The sequence below is a fragment of the Hibiscus syriacus genome, unplaced genomic scaffold, assembly GCF_006381635.1.
Source record: "Hibiscus syriacus cultivar Baekdansim isolate YM2019G1 unplaced genomic scaffold, ASM638163v2 tig00110893_pilon, whole genome shotgun sequence".
NCBI lineage: Eukaryota > Viridiplantae > Streptophyta > Magnoliopsida > Malvales > Malvaceae > Hibiscus > Hibiscus syriacus.
In genome coordinates, this window is record NW_024062901.1 from 8,428,516 (window position 1) to 8,441,590 (window position 13,075).

Sequence of the window (13,075 nt, forward strand, 5' to 3'; positions counted from 1 at the left end):
GGGAGTATCCAGAGCTATACCCAGATCAGTCCGTAGCAGGACCTCAGAAGGTCAGAAGTGGAAAAGGTGGTAGGCCTGGTACATCTGAGGTTGTATCTAATCGTGAAAGCAGAACTACTGCAAGAGTTTATCACATCAAGACTGATGATGACAGAGATGCTCCTGAGATTGTAGCAGGTACCTTTTATCTCTTTGATGAACTTGTTTTCGTATTGATTGATCCCCGTTCTACATACTTGTATATAAGTACAAAACTGGTAATATATAGAGGAATCTTTTTAGAACCTATTTCTAGGGATATTGTGGCAATCAATCCATTGGGCCATAGTGCAAAAATTTGTCGAATTAGTAACAAATGTCCGATAAAGATACAAGGAGTGGAATTTCCTGCAAACCTATTAGAATTGCCTTTTGAGGAATTCAGGATAATCTTAGGCATTGATTGGCTATCTTCCTACTATGGTTGGGTAGATTGTCGTTTGAAGAGATTGTTTTAAAGGATACAACGGGTTCAGAGGTAATATTTGTTGGAGAAAGGTTAAATCCTTTATCCAATGTGATTTCAGCTTTTACTGCTAAGAAATTGTTGTCACGGGGATGTCAAGGAATTTCAGCAAATGTGTTGGATACGAGAACTACAGAAGTTAAGTTGGAAGGTATTCCAATTGTACGTGAATATCCAGAGGTGTTTCCGGACGAGCTACATGGATTACCTCCAAATAGAGAGGTGGAGTTTGGGATTGATGTATTCCCATATACAACACCTATTTCGATGGCTCCTTATCGAATAGCCCCAACAGAGTTAAGAGAGTTAAAGGCTCAATTGCAAGAGCTCCTATTTCGTGGATTTATAATACCCAATATTTCACCTTGGGGTGCACCAGTGTTGTTCGTGAAACAGAAAGATGGATCAATGCGTTTATGCATAGATTATCGACAGTTGAACAAGGTGACGATAAAGAACAAGTATCCTCTTCCGAGGATTGATGATTTGTTTGATCAACTTAAGGGAGTAGCTGTTTTCTCTAAGATTGATCTTCGATCAGGATATCATCAGTTAAAGATTAAAGAGGAAGATGTTCCAAAGACAGCTTTCATAACACGGTATGGATACTACGAGTTTGTAGTAATGCCGTTTGGGTTGACAAATGCTCCAGCAACATTCATGGATTTGATGAATCGAGTATTTCAACCTTATTTAGATCAATTTGTGGTGGTTTTTATTGACGATATTTTGGTATACTCAAAGACAAAGATAGAACATGATGTTCATCTTCGTACTGTGCCCGAAATACATAAGGATAAACAGTTATATGTCAAAGCTGTCAAAGTGTGAGTTTTGATTATCTGAAGTTTCTTTTCTTGGTCATGTTGTCTCAGCAGAAGGTATAAGAGTGGATACTAAGAAAGTTCAAGAATGGAAACCTCCAAAGAATGTTATAGAGGTCCGAAGTGTTTTGGGACTTGTTGGTTATTATCGAAGGTTTGTGAAAAACTTTTCGATGATTGCTTCTCCTTTGACCAAGATCTTGAGGAAGGATGTTTCATTTGCTTGGACTGAGAAATGTCAAGAGAGTTTTGAAACTCTAAAGAAGTTTTTAATGGAAGCACCAGTGTTGGTACAACCGGAATCGGGCAAAGAGTATGTGGTGTATAGTGATGCCTCTCATAATAGTTTGGGATGTATACTTATGCAAGATGGTAAGGTGGTAGCCTATGCTTCTCGACAGTTAAAGACGCACGAAAGGAATTTTCCTACTCATGATCTTGAGTTAGTAGCGATAGTTTTTGCTCTAAAGATTTGGCATCATTATTTGTATGGTGAGAAATGTCACATCTATACGGATCATAAGAGCTTGAAATATCTGTTGACTCAAAAAGAGCTCAATTTGAGACAGAGAAGATGGATAGAACTTTTAAAAGATTATGATTTGATCATTGATTATCATCTAGGCAAAGCAAATGTTGTAGCGGATGCACTTAGTCGAAAAACTTTTGCAGCTTTGCGAGCTATGTATGTGCGACTATTGTTGAATAAAAATGGTGCACTATTGGATGAATTAAAAATAAAGTCGATGCTTATAAATTGGATAATATAGCTACAAAGGAAAGATGAAAAATGCTTGGGAAAGATTTCACTAGTGAAAAAGGTGAGACTAGGGACTTTGAAATCAAGTTAGATGGATGTCTGTATTACCGAGGAAGAATTTATATTCCACATGATGATCAGTTGAAGAGAGATATTCTTTTTTAGGAACATTATAGTCCACTGACTATGCATCTAGGTGGGAGCAAAATGTATCATGATGTAAAGAGTCGATTTTGGTGGTCGGGTATAAAAAGAGCCATTTCTTTGAGTTTGTTGCTACATGTCTGACGTGTCAAAGAGTAAAAGCTGAACATCAGGTGCCTTCGGGATTATTACAACCAATTTCTATTCCAGAATGAAAGTGGGAGAGAGTTACTATGGATTTTGTTACAGGGCTACCATTGACATCAAATAAGAAGGATTCCATTTGGGTGATAGTTGACCGGTTAACTAAATCGGCACATTTCATTCCGGTACGAATGGACTATGCCTTGGATAATTATGCAGAGTTGTATATCAAGGAGATAGTTCGGCTACATGGAGTGCCAGTATCAATCATATCTGACAAGGATCCAAGGTTCACTTCAAGATTTTTGAATTCTTTGCATAAAGTATTGGGTACTCGATTGAATTTCAATACGACATTTCACCCACAGACGGATGGTCAGTCTGAGCGGACTATCCAGACATTGGAGGATATGTTGAGTGCTTGTGTGATTGATTTCGAAGGATCTTGGGAAAAGTATTTGCCTCTAGCAGAATTTGCTTACAACAACAGCTATCAAACGAGCATTAAGATGGCTCCTTATAAAGCTTTATACGGGAGAAAAGTGTCAGACACCATTAAATTGGTTCGAGTTAAAAATCGAAATCTGGTTGGTCCTGATTTATTGAAGGAGGTTGAGGATAAAGTGAGAATCCAAGATAATCTCAAGATTGCAGCTGATCGTCAGAAGTCTTATGCAGATTTGAAGCGAAAAGAGATTGAATTTCATGAAGGCGATAAAGTTTTTCTTAAAGTATCACCTAGAAAAGATATTTCGTTTTGGGCGCAACGAAAAATTAAGTCCAAGATTTATTGACCTTATGAAATATTAAAGAGAGTTGGACTAGTGGCGTATCAGTTAGCACTACCTCCAGAATTGGATAAGGTTCATAATGTTTCATGTGTCGATGCTTAGGAAGTATCGATCAGATCCTTCACATGTCATTGCACCATAGAAAATTGAAATCCGACCAGATTTGACTTATGAAGAAACCAGTTCGAATCTTAGCTCGAGAAATCATGTACTACGTAGCAAGATAATTTCCCTTGTTAAAGTACTTTGGCGAATCATAAAGTCGAGGAAAGCTTCGTGGGAAAGAGGAGGACATGAGGAGCAATATCCTCATATGTTTTCATAATGTACTAAAAATTCGAGTACGAATTTTATTTAAGGAGGGGATAATTGTAATACCCCAAATTTTGGTTAGTGACCAAAATGTAACTTTTGAAAGTTTGATGGTCAAAGTATAAAACTTGGAAGAAATTTTAGGGAATTTAAGTGATAAAGTTCCTAAAAGAATTTTATTCTATAAATAATAGTTTGCTCTTGATGTGGGGTTTTATGGAATTATATTTTGGATTTGGAATTTTAGTAAAGAAAAATTTGAAATAGTTAAAACCGATAAGGAATCGGTAACTTCATATTGAATTGAAATCTTACAAAAATTGGATGGAGTTATAAAATGGTTGGACGTATTATTTAATATTTAGATCAGAGAAATTGGTCTGGAAATGTGCAATTTTTCAGATTTAATCGAAATAGTGGAATTAGTGACTAAAATGCAGTTTTGAAATTTCATGGGAAATTTCAAAAATTAAAGTCAAAATATTCATCTTTGACTTTGAAATATGATAAGGATGAGTTGTCATGGTTTTATGGTAAATAAGAAGATTCATTAAGGGTGATTTGGTCTTATCCCAATTAATTGAATATTATATTCATTTAAGTGGAATATAATGTAAAATATTATGAAATGCACCCAACATATCATTTCATTTGTTCATCTTCTTCTCCCAAATCAGCCGTGGGTTTCTAATAAGGTAAGAGAAAAATTTCAACTCAAATTTTCAAGCAATTTACTTAGGATTTTGAGTAAGTTGTAAATAGGAAATTGTTATATGCGAAAAAACTCTATCTTTTGGTACCAATATTGCATGGTAATCTTGTTGGTGTTCAAAGATCCCAAATTTAAGGGTTTGTGTTCATATAAAGGATCATGAAGTTGATGGATTTTGATGTTGTGAGGTAATAGATTCATATTCAAGCATGTGTGATGATTAGACATGTTTAAATCTTTTAGAACTTGTTCTATGAGTTTTGTCATGGATTGTTTGAGTGATAAAATTATGGAAAAAATTATATGGGTTGGAAATGATGAAGGTGTTTTACAAGTTAGAAAAATTTGAGGACTATTTTGTAATTTTTGAGAAGTTGGAGATCAATTCATAAATTTTGGAAAATTTAGGGGTTGTTGTGCAAGTGTTATATAATTGATGTACTATGCTGGAAATTGTTGATTGGGAATTTAATGAGTGTATATGTGAAAATGACTTTTTTTTTTGGAAGTTTGAAAAGTTTGGTGAATAGTTTGAAGTATGATGATGGAATTTATTTGAAAATATATTTTGTTAGTACAATACTAACATATCTATATGAATCTATTTTGTACAGATTGTGATTTACTATCGGTATCAAAATAATCGAGTATAAAAGAAAGGGTTATTGTGGACTATAGTGAGGCTTATACTTTGGAAATTATAAGTGTCAAGTGAGTGCAATACATGCATGAAATTATACATGGATGTTTATACATCAGCAGGAATACTTGCGATAAGTCGACCTTGTTTTATCAGCATGATATTAGACCATATTTTTATAAATTGATATGACATTGATATGTCATATATGAAATTATAATGCTTTGATTTGAAAATGTGATATTTTACCATGAATGTTATTTCGGGTATGAACTGCACAATGTTAAATTATGATAATATACTTTGCCATGGATGGATCGAATAAAATAGACTATATGCCCAAGTAAGTCATTGAGGGACAGGGTATAGTTGGCATGCCATAGAGTGTAACAGCTGCAGGTTTATAATACACTTCGGTGTATATGTGGGAACGACCTTATGTGTAATACACTTTGGTGTATATGGTGGGCACGACCGTATGTGTAATATACTTTGGTGTATATGGTGGGCACGACCTTATGTGTAGCACTACGGTGCAAATATTACTTGAATACCCAGGGTCCTCAGGGTCGTATATTGGGCTATTCTATTTAGGTTATTTGTAAATAAATGATAAGCATACAAAAGCTTACGAGCTTATGGAATAATGGCAAGTCTATTGGTAGAAATTTATACTCATTATATTATTTTTATCATGGTAAAATATTTGATATGCTGATAATATGATTTTAAGGTATTTTGTTTTCATAATGAAATTCATGCATGAATTGTATACACTGTTATTGTTTTAATTGCCTCACTAAGTATATACTTAACGTGTGATGTTTTTCACGCGTAGGTCAAAAGCCCGTAGAGGATAGAGAGTTCAAGGCAACATCAAGCATCAAGAAGTATATTTCTTATCAGTAAGACATCCTAGATGTAATGTTGACTTTATTAGTGGCATACAACTATTAATGTTTTAATTACTTTGTTGAACAATTGGAACAAAATGATAATTTTATGGGTTTTGTATAATGCTGAAGTTACTGTAGCAGTGCATCGGTACACTATTCACTGTTCACGACACTATTCATAAAAAATCTTTTGAATTAAATTTTTTATAGCGAATATAAATTATATGTTATGATATTTTTTATATATATTATTATTTTAAGAATATAAATTTTAAATCACTTTTAAATTGTAAAATGGTTTTAGAAATTCGGGTGACATGTATAATCTGTATAGGTGTAATTATACGGGTTATGGGTGTTACAAAACATCTTGCCCGAATGTCTTATAGATAGTCCGGAGTACTTATCATGTAACACCCACCCATACCCGACCCAAATACGAATCTGATGTGTCACATTGACTTTTCAAAACATTGATTCATAATAAATAAGGAAAATTTAACTTTTATTCATATTAACCAGGTGAAATTATTTAACTTAAAATAAATTATAAAACTCACATTCATACTTAATAAGAGCCTTTAATAATTTACAGAAATACAAAAGTGTGAGTTCACAAAAATATATCAGAGCATTTCAAATTAAACGTATATTACATGCCAGCAGTTTACAAAATTACAGAAAACCTACAATCAATTTGCCTTGATCTGATTTTCAAGGGAGTATTCTATCCTCAACAACCTCAATCTTCTGATTTCTTTAAACCTACGCATGAGGAAATCACGCACACTAAGTTGATGACTTAGTGAGGCAAATACTAAAGAGTACTAAACTTTATAAATGAAATCTTTATTTATTTTATCGAAACATTTCATAAAGAATTCCAAATTGTTTTCCATAATAAGAAGGTATACTTTTGTATATTCATTTTATATAATTTGTTTCCAAATGCCCAACATATACTACTGATATCTAGGTATTTGAGTACATTGAAGTTGTGCACTAATGATGTCACCACATCTCCCAATTTGAACCGAAGTGCCACATAATTGTCCCTCGAAGGACCACATAGGTTTTGTCTCGAAGGACCACATATAACCCTCGACTCTTAGAATGCCAACTATACCTCTATTCCTCATATATATATACCTTGGGATTTTAACCACATAATTATTTGTCATTCAGTATTCGAAGTATATCTTATTCTCATAGGCATTTTCACATTGAGTATTTTCATATACACATGTTCACATATCACATTTTATAATCATACATAATCATCATTCATAGCTTAAATAATAGAAATTGAATAAAACGTTATAAAGATATAACATAAAAGAAATTAAAGGTTTTAATCGAAAACATTGAGGTTGGCTTATCGTAAGCCTTCCTCAGTTCTAATACAAAACCAAGAAGTTGCACTCACCTTTGCCTCACTGAAGTCCTAAACGAAGTCCTTAACACTTTTGATCGAAATTATAATGTCTAGTTGACCGGAAGTTGATTTTGTTCAACCTCTGCACAAAAACAATAAAAAATAATATCGGAATACAAATCACTTGTATCCAATCATAATAACTTAAGCTGAAAGAAACACTTAATTTCTCATTTCATGCTTAGTAGTATTGGTACTCCCACTACAGTACCGATACTTCCCTTCTATGGTATCGATACCCCCTTCGGTACCGATACCATTTCGACATATTGGAATTTCAGCTTAAAAATGGTATCGATACCTTACTATTAGTATCGGTACTCCCCTTTCAGTATCGATACCGCTTCCATCAGTACCGATACTAATCCTCGATTTTTAATTGATTTAGCCTTGAAGTATCGGTACTGTTCTTACAATACCGATACCCTTGCCCAAATTTACCATTTCCATTTCGAAATTTAATCAAAAGCTTAACTAATCTCCTACTTTTACCTTATTCAATATTTTTAAACTCAACTTCATTCATCAAAACCAACTTGCCTCCATTTATTACTCCTAAACATACTAATTCTCACTAAAACACTAACATTCCAAAAATCATACCATAATTTCAAACATGTTCTTAATCATTTCTAATCCTCCTAACTCTTTAGTTTGATCCTTGATAAGTCAAATTTATCAATAATACTCCAAAAACTACAACATCTCAACAATTCATTTCAAAACCCATTTTACAATTTCATTTCTAATTCACTCCTCATATTGTTTTAATCCTATACAAGCTTTCCTTAAGCTTATATAACACCCAAGCTTTCAACACCAACCCAAAAATTGAAGGAACAAACAAATTTCAGAAACTTACCTTTGAAGTGGAGCTCACGGGCAGAGGAAGAAGACCAGAAAAGGATTCCAGATTATCTCTCCAATATTCAAGTTCTTATCCCTTAATAAAGGAGATAAAATATCATTTAAAATAAAAATACCATAATGCCCTTTCTACTAATCCAAATTTTTTATCAAGCCATACACAAAAATCCATAATATATCCTTGAATTTTTCAAACTATTCTAATTCAACCATTGAGTTTTAAATTCTTACGTTTTGGTCATTGACCCAATGATTGGAATGTTACAAATCCCCTTAAGAAAATTCGTCCTCGAATTTTCATTGCACAAAGAGGTGGGGATATTGTTTCCTCATATCTTCTTCACGCTCCCACGTAGCTTCTTCTACTTTATGGTTTCTCAAAGAACCTTAACTAGCGGATTTGTCTTATTCCTTAACTGCTTGATTTCATAAGCTAGAATCTGCGCCGGTTTTCCTTGTAGGTCATGCCAGATTGAACTTCTATGTCGTTTAGAGTTATGATGTGTGCAGGATCTGATCAATATCGATGAAGCATAGATACATGAAAAATTGTGGAGAACACCAAAGCCTTCCAATTTATATCACTAACCCGGTATTGAGGATTGAATTGAAAGGAAGAAGGAATAGAAGGGCAAAAGAGTCATTTGCAAGGAAAATTAATTAAAGAAGGATAAGGATATATATGAGTACAAGTGGGATGAAAAGAAGAGAACACCAAAGCCTTCCAGAGTTATCTTCTTCTTCTTTCTTGTACGTGTGAACCAAAGCAAAGGTAAGATTTCTGATTATTGAGTTTCTTGTTAAATTTGATATTGGGTTTGATTATTAGATGATAACTAAGCTTAAGGAAAGCTTAAGTTATCTTAACATCAAAGGATGATTGAGTTAGGAGAGATTTAAGATTTGAAGTTCTTAAATGAAATCTTGGAATAGAGTTCATAACTAGAATTAAAAGTTATATTTGACTTGTCATTAATCTAGTTAAGATATACGAAGTGTTAAAAACGGAATTCAAACATGTTGATTTATTAATGTAATTCTTGAATTACATATGAAGGATAGGATTTGAAGGTTTAAGATGAATAAATGAGTATAAATTGGTTTAAGGATGTGTACTAGAGTTAAGAATGAAAAAGGGGATTAATATGAAGAATTTAATCCAAATGAATGAACTTTCGGGTTCAAAAAGAGGATTCTGGGCAGTGCACCGATGCACATTCATAGTGCATCGATGCATCAAGGATAAACCCAGAAATTGTTTGAATGTGCACCGATGCATTGGTAGTGCATCGATGCACTCTTTTAAAATAAAGACATCGAATGCAATTCGTGCATCGATGCATAAGTAGTGCATCGATGCATCCCATTAATAGTGAAACATCGAATGCAATTGGTGCATCGATGCATAAGGAGTGCATCGATGCATCCCAGCAATAATACTACATCGAATACCTTTTATGCACCGATGCATCAGTAGTGCATCGATGCATACCTTCATTAAAAGATGAAATTGACTTTTCTCTTAGTCTAAAGAGTGAATCATTAGAGTATATTAGTTATAATACTGATATAGATCCATGTGTGATTATGTAGATACTAAAAGTAAGCTTATTCCGGAACGATCAAAGGATTAGAATCGAATCAAAGCAAAGCTAAGGTGAGTGCATACTATATATTATAATGGAATAAGACTTGTGATAAGTCTAATCCCTATGTTGATTTTTATTACAGTAGTTGTGAACATGCATACATGATAATTATTGTGATACATGCATAAGATATATATATGTGTTCATGTGATATGATATGTGATATGACATGTGATATGAGAACATATGAAGTGATATGAGATACATGATCACAAGAGAAATGACATGAGCTACATGATCACAAGAGAAATGACATGAGCTACATGATCACAAGAGAAATGACATGAGTACATGAACATATGAATATAAGAATAATGCCCATAGTATACGATATGAGAATTATAGGTGTAATTGGCATGCCAAGAGTCGAGGGTATAATAGTCCTTCGGGACGTAGTCCTTCGGGACGTAGTCCTTCGGGATGTAGGAGTCCTGGATGAATACTGAACTAAGGTTTAGTGGCCCATGAGGGAATAGATACGAGCTGTGGTGACAGCATTAGTGCACAACCTCAATGCACTCACATACCTATAATCTCAATAATATACATGGGCTATGCAATTGAAATACCGATTTACAGTGAAAGTGATACAAGAAGGTAAGTTTCGTATGTGCATTATATGTTATCTTGCGATAGATACATGCATATCGAAATGTCATGATCCAATTGTAAGTATGACATTTAAGTTTATTGTTGTATATTCATTTATTGCCTCACTAAGTCTATGACTTAGCGTGTAAGTGATTTACACGTAGGTACCAAGAATCAGGAAAAGTGGAAATAGAAGTAGCACGGACATCAATACTACTAAGAGATCAGATCAGAAGTAATTGACAAAGTATGTACTTGGTTGTATAGAGTGTTGGCATGTAATAAGTGTTAATTACGAATACTCTGATCGATTTTTATTTTATGGTCTTATGTAAATTAAGTATTCGTTTAATGAAAGTTTTAAAATTCCCGGGATTTTCTATAAGAGCCAAGGTTTTGAAAAGTTAATGTGACCACCTCAGACTTGTATTCGGGTCGGATATGAGTTAAGGGTGTTACATGATACTTTTAGGAACACTTTGTCACCTACATGAAATTCAATTTCTTTCCTCTTCAAATCCACGTATGACTTTGTTTGTCTGATACCACTTTAAGGTTGTGTTGGATCACCAGAATATTTTCTTCCACTTCTTTAATCAAGTCTGGGCCATGAAACTCCGGATCTTTTAATTCATAACAATCAGTGGCATCATGCACTTCCTTTCATATAATGCTTCATACGGTGCCATCTTGATGCTTGATTGGTAACTATTATTATATGCAAATTCCGCAGTAGCAAATACTTTTCCCACGATCCAACAAAATTGATCACGCACGCTTTCAACATATTTTTCAGAATCTAAATCGTTCGGTTGATTGGCCATCAGTTTGAGGATGAAAAACAGGGATAAAATTCAATCGAGTACCCAAAGCTCCTTGCAAAGACTTCCAAAATCTCGAAGTAAATACGGGATCTCTATCAGAAACTATTGAAATTGGTACACCATGTAGTTGAACTATCTCCTTAATATATAATTCAACATGCTTTTCCATTGAGTAATCCATTACAGGAAGAAAGTGCAATCTTTGTGAGATCCACAATTACCCAAATTGAATCCTTTTGTTTGGTGACAATGTCAATCCTGTTACGAAATCCATCGTAATTCTTTCTCATTTCCACTTAGGATTGGAAATTCAGTTTTAATAGCCCCAAAGGCACTTGATGCTTAGCTTTTACCTGTTGACAATTAAGACACTTTGATACAAACTCTGTAATGTCTTTTTTCATGCTTGGCCTCCAAAAACACCCTTTCAAATCTTGATACTCTTGTATCCTCCTGGGTGCATAGTTAAGGGACTACAATGTGTTTCATACAGTATTTCTCTTTTCAGCTCGTCATCATTGGGAACACAAACTCGATTTTTAAAGTATAAACATCCATTATACTTTACTTCAAAGTCCTTGAGTTTCATTTTCTAATTATTCAAACCAGGCTAAACACTTTTCATCATTCTTTTGCAACTTCTTAATCCGCTCTAACAATAACGGTTTCAACATTAACCCATCCATCAATGAACTATTATCCTTTAACACGATTCGTGCATCTAACCTACACAAAGTGGCAAAAGTCTTTCGACTAAGAGCATCAGCTACTACATTGGCTTTTCTGGGTAGTAATCATAATCGCATCATAGTCCTTTAGTAACTCAATACATATTCTTTGCCTCAAATTTAGCTCATTTTGAGTCAACAAATACTTCAAACTTTTTTGGTCGGTGAAATATAGTAACGATCACCATATAAATAGTGTCACCAAAATTTCAATGCAAATACCACCGCTGCTAACTCAAGGTCATATATAGTTCTTATCATGGGGCTTAAGTTGTCTTGAAGCATAAGAAACTACCTTTCCATCTTGTGAAAAACATCCCAAACCATTATGGGAAGTGTCGCTAAAAATCATGAAATTCTTGTTCTATTCCAGTTGCACTAACACCGAAGCTTCTGTCAAAACTTTCTTCAATGCTTCAAAACACTTTTACAATCAGGAGTCCAATCAAAGACACATTTTTTCTTAACAATTGGTTAAAGGTAGAGATATCATCGAAAAGTTCTTGAAAACCCTTCGATAATAACCTACGAGACCTAGGAAACTCCGAACTTCTGATACATTCTTCGGAGTTTCTCACTCAAACAAAGCTTTAACCTTCTAAGGATCTACTCGAATTCCCTATGTAAAAACCACGTGTCCAAGGAAGACCACTTTAGTTAACCAAAACTCACACTTAGAGAACTTTGAATAAAACTTCTTGTCTTGTAACGTTTAAAGAATCACATAATGATGGGCATCATGCTCTCCATTGACTTTGAATACACTAAAATGTCATCAATAAAAAACCACAAATTGATCAATGTATTGTTAGAAAACTCTGTTCATAAGGCCCAAACACTACAGGAACATTAGTTAACACGAATGACATTTACAAATTTGTAATGACCATATCGAGTCCTAAACACCGTTTTTAGAACATCTTTTTCTTGTATCTTCAACTAGGATACCCTGAGCGTAAATCGATTTTAGAAAACACTGTAACTCCCTTGAGTTGATCAAAATCTTCGATCCTTGAAGAGGATATTTTTCTTTATGGTTACCTTGTTAAGTTGACGATAATCAATACAAAGGCGCATCGATATGTCTTTCTTCTTTACAAACATACTGGAGCACCCCAAGGTTACACACTAGGTATGATAAATCCTTTATCCAAAAGCTCTTTTAACTAAATCTTTAACTCTTTCAATTCTGTCAAGGCCATCTGTTGGGGACTGTCGGTGCTCCCCACGGCGCAACGGAGACAAAACTCGAC